This window comes from Galeopterus variegatus, unplaced genomic scaffold (genome assembly GCF_000696425.1).
Source record: "Galeopterus variegatus unplaced genomic scaffold, G_variegatus-3.0.2 Scaffold90, whole genome shotgun sequence".
Taxonomy (NCBI): Eukaryota; Metazoa; Chordata; class Mammalia; order Dermoptera; family Cynocephalidae; genus Galeopterus; species Galeopterus variegatus.
The window spans coordinates 670,894-683,312 of NW_007726201.1; the positions used below are offsets into that span (position 1 = coordinate 670,894).

Consider the following 12,419-nt stretch of genomic DNA (forward strand, 5'->3'; position numbering starts at 1 on the left):
TTGGCATATAAAACTGTATTTATCATGTATGGGCCGGCCCGGTGGCGCACCGCTACAGTGCGCCGCTTCGGAGTGCGGCGGCACTCCTGCCGAGGGTTCGGATCCCACATACAGACCGGTTCCCACTCACTGGCTGAGCGAGGTGCGGGCACAACACCAAGGGTTGCGATCCCGTTGCCGGTCCCGGTCCGGTACGGGCGCGACACTGAGGGTTGCGATCTGTTGCCGGACACGAAAAAAGACAAAAAAATAAAAAAATAAAAATAAATGAACATGTAGCATAATGGCCAGCACATAGGAAAAATGCTATAAATGTTAGCTGTTATAAAGATAGTCATCACAGAATGATTTATAATGATGACAGCTTAGATTAAACCTAAATTCTAAGAAAAGGAGATTGATTAAATAACTGGTACATGGTCATGTACAGTCATTCCTCAGTATCTGTGCAGGCTTGGTTCTAGGTCCCCCCATGGATACCATAATCAGATGCTCAAGTCCCTGATATAAAATGGTGTAATATTTGCATATAACTTACACATATCCTCCTGTATACTTTATATCATCTCTAGATTACTTGTAATACTTAATACAATGTAAATGCTACATAAATAGTTGTTGTATTATATTGTTTTTATTGGTATTTTTTAATTGTTGTATTATTTTTTACTTTCTTTTCCCCTGAATATTTATAATCCATAGTTAGTTGAAGCTATGCATATAAAACCCATGGATAGGGAGGGCCAACTCTATACCACTAGGCAGCCACTAAAAAGTATGTTAGTGGTTTCCAAATTTTGTTGTTCATTGGGATTGCCTAAGGAACTTGTTAAAAATGAAATTGTCCAGGCCCCATCCAAAATATTCTAAGAGTAATTGGAAAGTTCTATAGCTATGAGAGATAGGCTTCATGTGAACTCAATGTATAGCATAACAGGAATATTAATTATGCTTAAAGTTTTATTATTTAAGTCAAAGACTTGCTGATTTTTCTTTCTAGTTCAAATAATCAAGCTGTTTTAAAAGGGCCCATTTAAATCCTTCAGGTCACTGAAAATAGGTGTGACTTAAAGCTACATCTCATATGGTGAGATTTTCTTTAAATAGGCATCATAATAAAAAAAAACTCCATCACCCTCTAAATTATGTCATTCTCTCTCTCTCTCTGGACAGACAGATAAACAGATCTTTCTATCTCCGTCTATCTAGTTCTATTATCTATGTATCTATCATCTCTGTACAGATATCTCTTTAATAAAAGAACATTTTCTTCCAGGAAGAAGAGTCCATTTGGGGTAATACTTCACATTTGTGGTTATCTTTCAGTCTGCCTTCTCTGGGAGTGTTTTTATAACATCAGTATAGGATTGACAGATAGTTGGAAGACTGTGGCTATTTATAGTGAAAGCATTTAACTACCAACTCTGAAGGTTTTTCCAGCCCCTAGAGAAATAACTGTTTATCTAAAGTTCCTGTTTTGCTCAAAAAAGTATACACACTCAGAAAACGGCCAACACAGGATTTGTTTTCTTCCAGATGACACAATACTTCGAAGAGCAATAGAGTGTATTGACACTAGAAATTCCAATATATTCCTGTTTTCTGGGCATTCCTTGCTGTTTACCATTATTGCCTCAAACCATGGAGCATACCCATCAGCAGCAGAGTGACTCAGTGGGTACAGATATATCGTGTTTTAGAGAGAGTGTTAAAGTCCTAGTTTTTTAATTTCTTCCCACACAACAACTTCCCTAATAACAGCAGTTTACAATTATGTAATGCTCATCTGTGTCAGGCACAGCTCTAATCACTTTAACTTGGTATTTACGTATTTAGTTCTCACCCTGTAAGATGGTAGTATCATTATTATTCCCGTTTTACAGATGAGGAAACCTCATCCCAGAAAGGTAAAGGCACTTGCCCGAGGTCACACAGTTACATGCACACACCCCTTCCAAAAGGATTTGAATCCAGCATTCTGAGTCTTTCAGTGTAACTTCTTAGCCTCAATCTTAGGTAAACTGCCCTAGGGATAAGACTCTTGCTTCAACTCCTGGAGAAGCTATGGGTGCAGGAGAGAATGCCAAGGATTGAGTAGTAGAAGGAAGTGCCCTAGGCTGAAAAGGGAGAGTTCTAAAGGTTGCAAAGTGAAACTATGAGAGAAGGAGCCTGGTCAGAAATCCTGCTGATGTCGGTTTCTGACTAGCTAAGAGCCCTTAGTAAAAGTATTTCATTTTTCTGAATCTCAGTTTCATTTTCCATAAAGAACTAATGATAATACCACTTTCATCGTGTTATTATAATTAGATAAGATAATATATGCATAAAAGGCACAAAGAAAACTTAGCTGTCATCTACCCCCACCCACAATCAAAGGCAAAGAAAGAAACTTGAGATCTTTGAACTTACTAAATTGAATAGAAAGATCTCTGAGTAGGACTAGAAAACAAAACAAAGCAACAAAACAAAAACAAAAACCTAAAAAAACCCTGGCATTTGTAAACATTAGTTTTCATCATTTCAAATGTTCTTTTGTATTGCTCTCTTTAATTTTTTACTTTCTTCCTTTCTCTTTCTCTTACTCCTTCTCCTCATTCATCTTCCCCTTCTTGGCTTAGCAGAATACTTTTAGAAAAAATACAGCTTTGACTCAGTTAACTAAGAGGAGAGAAAGATAAATTTCTACTAAAGCCGAGAAATCTATGGAAAGTAGAGTGCCCTGGGGGACACTCCAGCTGCAAAACAAAAACACAAAAAAGCTGGCTGATCTGGGAGATGAATATTCTAAAGGAAAGAAGTATGGGGATGACTAAAAATTGCAGACTCTTTTGGGCCTGGGATTTACTTACTGGGGTTTACAAAGTTCTACTCTGCTTATGTAGTTGATTTACTTTACGAGAGAGTGGTCCTTTGCCTGGGCCATCTTATACTTGTATTCCCTTAGAATCATTCAAGCTGTCTTGGGCGTCTCATTGCCCATCCAAATTGCTATTAGAATAAGAAAGCACATTTTCTCCTTTGGTTCTATCTCTGTGTGTCAACAGAAAAGAACTGGGCCTTGGGGTCAGAGTCCTGGGTTGATCTTCAGCTCTGCTACTTATTAGACAGGTGACCTTGGCAAATTACTTAACCTCTATAAAGTTCCTCATCTGTGAAATGGGAGTAAGCATAGTAACAACCACATAGATTTGTGGTGATAATTAAATAATATATGTAAAGCACTAGCATAGGAGTGGAGACTAAGAAGTTATTTATTATATGGTAGCTACTATTATTATTTTTTAGTCTTTTTCTCTTTCTCGCAAGTACCTACTTACTCAGTTTAGTACAGGTTTGTTGTGCAGACTATATGAATGAAACTAAGGTACACTATCAGTTGAGAAAAGATACATTATAGTAGAAGATTTGCTTCTTTCCAGAGGTTTGAATTTTAGTGTTCTAGATTTTATTTTAGATCTAAACCATAAAGGGCAACATAGAAACATGAAAATAAATACCAAGTGATAACCTGCACAGTTGTCATAGTGGTTAGGACAATCTTATTTGCATGCATAATTTTCGATTGTCTTAACTACGTTAAATTAAAATAACTGATTGAAAACTGAACAATTCAGTCCAATTCTAAAGACTGAAAGAGTAGTTAGATCCCCACCCTACCCCACCCCACCCCTGTGAATTAGCAGCTTTTGGGGTGGAAGAGGCTAGCAGGTAACTTTCTGCCTCCAGGTGAGTTAGTTGTTTTCATTAACTTCAGTTAGATAAATATTTTTAATATATATCACATGTACTAGACATCCGTGATTCAGAAATGAGCAAGCCACATTTGTAACCCTGGAAAATAAGATTGCAAATGTGTTGAATACATGGAAATCATGCTTTTGAGGAATGTGGTTGTGCTCATATCTGCTTATTATAAGTCTAGAGTGTGATCAATATGATCGTTCCTTCTGTGTCCTGGTTGTAGAACTCTGTGTTCATATATATTTTTCAGGTTGTTGGTTTACTAGGTTAGGCAGATAATTATTTTCCACAGTCAAGATTTATGCCCCAGAGTCAGAAGCTTGGGTGAGCCATTTGGTAGGGCCCTGGAAATTACCTTTCTCTGTCACACAAGCAGTTGTTGTAATCAAATTGGCTCCATGCCTAGAGCAAGGCGGTGTGACTCAGTGACAGTTGCAATCAGAGCATGGAGTTAGACACAAAGAAGTCATAGATCAGGAAGTCACAGTGATGATAGCCAATTGGGATTGGACAGTTTTATATCAGTGAAATTTTTTTTAGGAATTTTTTTCTTTGAATATCATTCATCAAAGACACATTTAATCCTGTTACTATTGCATGAGATCTAAACAATTTTTTGTCATTTCCACCCCAGGCTAGATTCAATTCTTTCTGGATAAGATAATAGAATAGATTTTAAGAGAAATCACAAAGCAGAAGTTTTCAAATGTTTTGAAGTCTACAGTATGTATATTTTGTTTAAGAAAATGATCAAGCACTTAAGTTTTATATCTATCAATCTGCTTATCAATAGTTATAAATTTACATGGTAAATGATAATAAACATTTATATTGATTTATAACTAGTGGCCAAGTTTAAGGGGAAGGTGTCCGCAAAAAACTAGGGAAGGATAAATAAGGGTGTGAAGTTGTGGTGTTACAATATAATTTATTTCTTCCCTTTACAATATCAGTTATACAGCAACACAAGGTAGAAATATTTTGGTAACACCAGGGGCATCATCCTTAATTGTGGTTGAGTAGAATTGCTCTATTACCAAGTGTCTTAGTACTCTTGTGCTGCTATAACAAAAAGCCTGAGACTGGATAATTTATAAATAATAGAAATTTATTTTTCATGGTTCTGGAGTTGGAAGGTTCAAGATCAAAGCCCTACATATTCAGTATCTGTGAAGGCCTGGTCTCTGCTTTCAGGATGGTGCCTTGAACACAGTGTCCTCACATGGCCAAAGGCAGTAAGGCAGAAAGGGCTGTGAACACTGTGTGAAGCCTCTTTTATAAGGGCCTTAATCCCATTCACAAGGGAAGAGCCCTTGGGACCTAATTACCTCTTAAAGGCCTACGTTTTAGTACTGTTACATTGGAGACTGAGTTTCAATGTGAATTTTGGAGGAACACAAACATATAAACGATAACACCTGGTAAAGATGAATGCAACCTTGAGGCAATAGCAGGGAAAGGCACTCGATTCTGAAATAGGTGTCTTCACATCCGCTTACAGTATTGGAGGTCGGGGAGCAACTATTTCACACTACTTGGGAAATGCTCTTAGTTTTGTTTTTATGTTTGCTCTTTTACTCTTACTTTTGTACTTGGGAAATGTTACTTAACATGGAACTCTAGGGTTCTGTATGAGGTGTATTGAAAAAGCCATTGAAACAGTCCTGGAGAATTGTGATGCAATTCGAGACAGAGTAATTGTGTCAGGATTAAATTACATCACCTCAAAGTGAAGAGGTATTACTTGGGGAAAGAGTTTGAGTGACCATTGCATGTGATTTAGTTGGCCAGGTATGTAGGATGAACAGACTTGTATGACTAGATCACTATGTCAGGACCTCCCACCCCTAGTAATGTATACTTTTCATTCTTCTTCCCTCCCAAAGAAATTTTGTTTTGTAATGGTTTATTGCTTGAAGATGAAAATGTTGTATTTTTTCAGGAATGTATGATGTCTCTTCTCTGTGGAGATAGTTCATCCATATCATGTGCAGAAGCATCATTCAACAAATGTTTATTGAGCACCTATAATGTTCCAGGTGCTTTACTAGAGTCTTGGAATATCATGATGAACAAAATGAACAAAGACAACTGCCGTTATGGAATTTATATTTCAGTGTGCAGTGATATACAATAAATACTAAATTTTAAAAATAAATTAAGTTAGTATGGGAAAATAAAACAGTAGAGCAGAGTAAAGGGAATCAGAAGTGTTGAGGGGAGGGCATTGCAATTTTAAATAGAGTAATCAGTGTAGGCCTTTTCAAAGGAAGTGAGGGAGTTGGCCATGTGGCCGTCTGTAGGAAGAACATTTCTAGGAAGAGGAATCAGGCAGTGCAAAGGTCCTATTGTCATCATTTTCACATGGCTCACTGCCTTCATTATTCAAAGAGTATAGCATGCTGCTCACAGGGAAGTTATCATATTTTGCTATTTTGTAGCATTGGGAGAGAGCGACATCTTTTCCCAGCTTTCTATCCAGGGTTTGTAACCCCTAATACCTCAAACATCCCTGATTTGTATGGCTCAGAAAGTGACTGTGACCAGCCTTGGCCATATTTTGTGGATCCTGCCTGCCTCCTTGAAAAGGCATAGCATAGAGAAGAAATTCGATTATGTGCTACTAATATTTTTTTTTTGCTATACTGAACAGTCTAGGAAGAGATAATCATTGCTCACCATCTATTAACTGTAAAATGAACATACTCTAAGGATCATTGTTGTCTCCTCAGAAATATAACTGATGAACTTGATAGCATCATAACTATATAGTAAATGAATATGGGACATACACACACATGCAAGTGTGCCATGCACACACTCATTTTCTCTATGTGACATTTTTCTCCAAAATCTATACATCGATAATCTTCAAAGTACATGTATTGATGCAAAGTGCTTAATAAGCAATTTCGTGTGCAAATATGCTATTTCATACCATATGGTAGATTCTGGAATAACACATTTCTGTGGTATTGTGACATCATTGATATGAGTGAATAATGATAAACTGTGACTATGATTATATATGTATATATATTTGAATATACATGCATACATGCATGCACATACACACACATGCACGTACAAGGAGGGAAGGAACTAATTCAAATCTAGTAAATGTGGCCCTTAGAATAAAAAGTATGCATACTCTTTGCCAGATGGGGAATATACTCTTAGGCAAACCATAGAGATCATTAACAAACATTTACTGAGCACTTACTGCTGGTAAGGTGTTGGTACCATGGCAAGTGCTCTTGTTTCATTGCAAAACTTGAATTAATTCTGCCTTTAAGGGCAACGCAATATAGAAACAACAACAACAACAACAACAACAACTGCCATGCTGTGAGTGCTTATTATTTGCCAAGCAATGTACTACATGCATGTACTTGTATTATTGTATTATAGGAATATTGCAGTAAGTACTGTTATTAATAACAGATGAGACAACTGAGGCTCAAGGAAGCTAACAGACTGTGCAAGACCTCAGAGCTAGTAAATTCTAGATCAAGAAATCAGACCTCGGTATACTGTCCCTAGAGCCCATAGGCTTAACCACTGCATTGTGTTGCTTGGGAAGGATCTCAGAATTAGTGTTAGAATACTAGAAGGAGCATTGGGTTTGGAATCAGATGAGATCTGTTTTAAATCTTATTTCTGTCTCTTATGTGGCCACAGGCAAGTTACTTTACCTTTGAGACTCAGTTTCCTGATAATATCTGCTTTGCCAAGTTGTCATAAGATTAGAGATAATGTATGTTCCTGTGACATGGTCTGTATTGGATAAATGATAGTTGTGATTTAACTGTTATCTCTGACTCTAACCCGAGTCATAAAGAAAGAAAGCTGTGCCATACTCTAGTGCATTTAACTTTCTGTTTTCTCATTAAACAGGGCTACTGGTGGCTACTTGACAATTTGTCCCTAGAATTGAGTATAACCATTGCTAGAGGAAAGACGACTATGGAGTGCATGCTTTTCCTGTATTGCTCACAACTTATAAAACGAAGCCCATTTATTTAATTTACACCAGAGCTTTTGGTGCCGTGTAAAGTCTCTCTCTGGAGGAAACAGAGAACAAGCTGATTTCCCAAGGAGGAAGAAACAATTAGCTAAGTCATGAACTAAGGTTGTAGTTACCACATATCTTTTGGCCAGAGATAATTACTCATTAGCTTAAATCACATCAAACCAAGATTATCAATGTCACTAGAGGAAGTACTGGTTAAGGATAGCTTAAGCCATACATTACAAACTTGAAATTCAGAGATGTTTGGGATACTCAAAGACATTAGAATTTATGTAGGGTATTTTGGAATAAAAACAGAAAATCAAGCCTACAAGAAGTTATTATCCTGAAGAATAGAAGTATAAACAGGATCTTAATTAATGAATATTTTAGTAATTTTTTTTTTTTTTCACAGCTGGCCATCACAGGGATCTGAGCCTTTGACCTTGGTGTTACAACACCGCACTCTAACCAACTGAACTAACCGGTCATCCCCTCTAGTAGTTTTTGAGGAGATAATATGTCAGAGCTCATTTATTCATACTCCTCTTTTTTTATAGGTGTGGAAACTGAAAACCAGAGAAAGGAAATGCTGTGGCCAGTTCTACACAATATAGTGAAATATTTCTCATCTTGATCTTCTCCTGGATAAAGTGCTGAGGCTTAATGAAAAGTGTAATGTGTAGGGGTTCTAAAATCCAGGGGCCTTGCTAAATTTAGATTTGGTTACTGCTTATGTAATTTTCCTTGTGTTTTCAATTATTTATACAAATATATTATTTATATATGTCTGGAACTTGTGCTTTTAGCACTCAATAAACAGGAATAATTTATAGGATTATGAAGTGCTTCCTGTCCTTACCTTTCAGAGTATGTTCTTTTGCATTGCTAATTAAATTGTTACATTTCAGTCCTGTACAACTTCCTTTCCTAGCAGTCTTATGGTGATACTTAACTAGCCAGAGAGAACTATGTTAGGATCTACCTTTATCATCATATGCACGTTCCAAAATCCAGGTTAATCATTCTATTAGCCATTTCTCTAGCATAGCTAGTCTGGGGGGCTCGGTGGCATGACCCAGCAGGTCAAGTGCGGTGAGACCCTACTGGCAGAGGAAGCCACTTGCAGGCCTATATAAAAGTTGCCTCTGCTTCAAGTTTCATTTTTGCCTCTGCTTTAAAAAAAAAAAAAAAAAAGTCTAGTTCCTGATTTACTCTTTTCCACCCTACCTCATCACCTTTTTTCCTTTCTGCTGCCTTGCACTGACCTCAGGTACCCATGTCATCCTGGCTCTTAACATCCTGGATTCAGGCTACTGCCAGAAATGCTGCCTGACTCCTGCTTCTTTCTCTGCCTATACTGCTGACTTCCAGGTGTTCCCCTCATCTGACCCTCCTCATCTTTGGTTCTCACTTGGTCTTGGATTTCTGAGGTTCTTGTCCTGTGACCTACAGGATTGGATGACGACTGCTGAGAAGAGCCAACCCAGCAGGTACCCCAGCATGGTGCTTGTGTGTAAAGAGGCCTGGGTAACCTCTGAGGCAAAGGCCCGTAGCAGTATGGCCTCTCCTTCAGCCCCTCTCCTTCACAGTCTCCTCAGCATTCCACGGAGCAAATGGGGAGAGGTCCATGGTTATTTCTTCCTGAGCATGGAGTATATAGCTCTCTAATCACAATTTTTGGAAGAGTAAATATAGTGAGATACATAAACATTCCCTGTGTGGAAAGGAAGGACAAAGATTTGCAAACTGAGGTAGCTTTTTGGCTGCTGTCACTGGAAGCCGTGGGACCCTTGGCTGTGACTGAGGCCTTAGAGCATGGCATTTCCTGGATTCTTTCCATCTGTTTGATGGAGCCATCAGGTGAGCAGCACACTCTCAGACCATTTGCTCTGAAGGTATGAAACTACCTCACCACAGACATGAATGTGTATAAGGACATAGACTATATATACCATTGGCTTTGCGTATCTTGTAGTCCTTGAAAGGACTACAATATATAAAAAAAATAATTCTTAGGTAAAAGTACCATTGAAGAAAATTTCTTTTTCCTCTTCTCAGCATTGTCAGTGATTTGTTTTCTGTCTTGTGGCATGGTAAATAGTAGTCAGTCATAATGCCAGGTGTCAGTATGTGTTGAATGAAGGATGAATGGGCGGATTAATAAGCATCCCAGTGAAAGACAGGGAACTAGACCTGAGCTTATTCATACTGGGAACTCCTTCTGATACGTTATGAATCAGGAGCCCTGACAGCAGTTTTCAGGTCTTAAGGAGTGCACCTGGGGATGCGCCTGGTTAGGTGAGGCAGACTAGCCACAGCACTGGCTTTCTGGAGCCTCTGCCTCTGGTCTATTTGCTCTCTAGCACAGTTCAGTGAATAGACGCCAGAAAATTCTGGTGCCTTGTGGGGACAGCTAGATGGCCAGGGAACTCCAACCAAGACTAGCTGATTAGGCCAAGTAGGTGGTAGTTAACTGTGTGACAGGTGAAGGAGAAGATCCTGGGAAGGATAGTATACACGCCATAGTATACAGGCAAAGAGTTTTTATAAATTCATCTGGTCACCAAGTGTGTATTCGTTCCATATTTAAAACATCTAAAACTCTAAGAGTAATTTACATTAATCATAAAAAAATGTGAAAAAATATGGATTAATATAAAGTAAAAAGTCCCCCACCTGAGTGATGTCGTCAAGTGTGTATTCGTTCCATATTTAAAACATCTAAAACTCTAAGAGTAATTTACATTAATCATAAAAAAATGTGAAAAAATATGGATTAATATAAAGTAAAAAGTCCCCCACCTGAGTGATGTCGTAATCCCACACCTTGAGTAAGCACAGTTAACAGTTTCCTGTTTATCCTTTCAGGAGTAATCCCACACCTTGAGTAAGCACAGTTAACAGTTTCCTGTTTATCCTTTCAGGAGTGTTTAATGCATGTGTGACTGGTGTAGTGAATGGGCTAGACTAAATGGGGGTGAAATCAGAGAAGTAGCTTTATTTTTTCTCTAATCCAAGCTCTGTGAACCCTCTCTGCGGGTCTTTCTATACATCCTCTTGGACAGTATTTTGGGCAGATCCTGTAGCTTTTTCGAACGTGTCTAGATGTTAAAACACTCCTTTACGTTTGAATGCATTTAAAAGGTCAATCTGATCAAAATCAAAAGTTTCTTCTCATATCTCGTTTAGAACTTTTCCTCTTCCCTGAGCTTGGGCCTGGCCCTGGGTCAGAAACTTGCAGGGAGAAAGAGAAATGTGGGCTCTGGCTTTCCTCTCTGCCTTTCCACTCCTCTGGATCTCCCATTGAATCCTGGCTCCTCCAGGACTGGGCTGAGGGGCAGGGGGAGAGGTGGAAGGACAAGGTCTTGCTCAACAGGTGCTATGTAACCAGGTATCGATGACCTCTGGGTGGTGGATACTTAATGCTGGCTTTTTCCTGCATGGGATGGTTTTGTCTAGTACGGGACTTCTGCTGTCTGTTTCCTGAGCTGTTTGTTTCAAGAAATGCTTTCTCAGCCTAGTGTCTAATGACCCTCCCTCTTTCAAATGCACTCTATGGTTCCCCTCTTCTCAAAGAATGTTTCTGCTGGGGTCATCTTGCCCCATCATCCACATCTCTGGGGCAAGTTCTTTTCAAGATGACACTAGACTGGCTACCTTCCAGGGTGATTGCTTAGCCCATGGGAAGTTTGGCATCTTTGCCCCACAGAACCCTGGAAGAAGAGCTTGCTCTCACCGCAGCCCTCTTTCTTTGCTTTCTTAGAATAGGTTGTTCTAGCCACCCTCTGGCCCTCAGCTTTTTCCAGACTAGAGGCAGGCACCTCCTTCTATGCTCCTGAATTCTAGAGAACACAGGTCAAGCCCACCCAAGAGTTCTCTCACCACACTGTTACAAGAGCAGCATGGAGCAAGCCTTCTGAGTCTTTGAAGACTGGCAAGAATTGAGCTGGGGGTGAGATACTTTTTCTCTCTCTTGTGAGCCCTCAATTCTCTCCAAGGCTTTCCTTTCTTTTCTTCTCACTTGGTACCTCATTCTGTCTCACTCACAAAGAGGAAACCCCATGGAGTTCTAACACCATTAGGCCAAGGCCAACAACACTTATCCAAGCTCTTCTCTTCTTCCACAGTTTGATCAAACTCTAATATCCTCTTACAGACTGAAGGTGGGTGATGAGCTAAAGGTCATAGTGTAGAGTTTTGTTCACCTTTCAGCAAGTCCTGAATGGATAATATATCACCTCTATTTAGAAAATGAGGGAATATGTTACTTACTGTTATCAATGTTGAAACCTCAGCCAAGATTCAGAGACAACATAAAAAGCCTGTTTAAGCAACCCACACACATACCTCTAAATAGTATAACTCCTTCTCTTAACCTCAAATGTGAGTGTATGATGCTTACTGTTTTAAAACTTGTTTTCTTCACTTCAGACCATATCTTAGCATATATTCTCAGTACATATGGATCCACTATATCTTTTTAATGGTGTAGAGTAATGTACTGTATGGTCATTTCCAGATTTCTGTTATAACAAACAATGCTAAAGTGAATAGGTTTGTAGACTTTTGGGGGAATATCTGCAGAATAAATTTCTAGAAAGAGAATCGTTTTGATTTCATTAAGTAAAGTTTTAGTATATCTTGCAAATTTACCGACTGTTTA

The 12,419-nt window shown here is 38.7% G+C and overlaps 1 long non-coding RNA gene across 3 annotated transcripts in view; it reads left to right on the forward strand.

The window, feature by feature from the left end:
• The window catches only part of LOC103597291, a 29,789-nt gene extending 21,126 nt beyond the window's left edge, over window positions 1-8,663 (forward strand). For all 3 annotated transcript variants that reach the window (XR_551098.1, XR_551100.1, XR_551099.1), the window contains exon 6: window positions 8,314-8,663. This is a non-coding gene — a long non-coding RNA (uncharacterized LOC103597291). The remainder of the gene's footprint in view (window positions 1-8,313) is intronic.
• The last annotated feature ends 3,756 nt before the right edge of the window (window positions 8,664-12,419 follow it).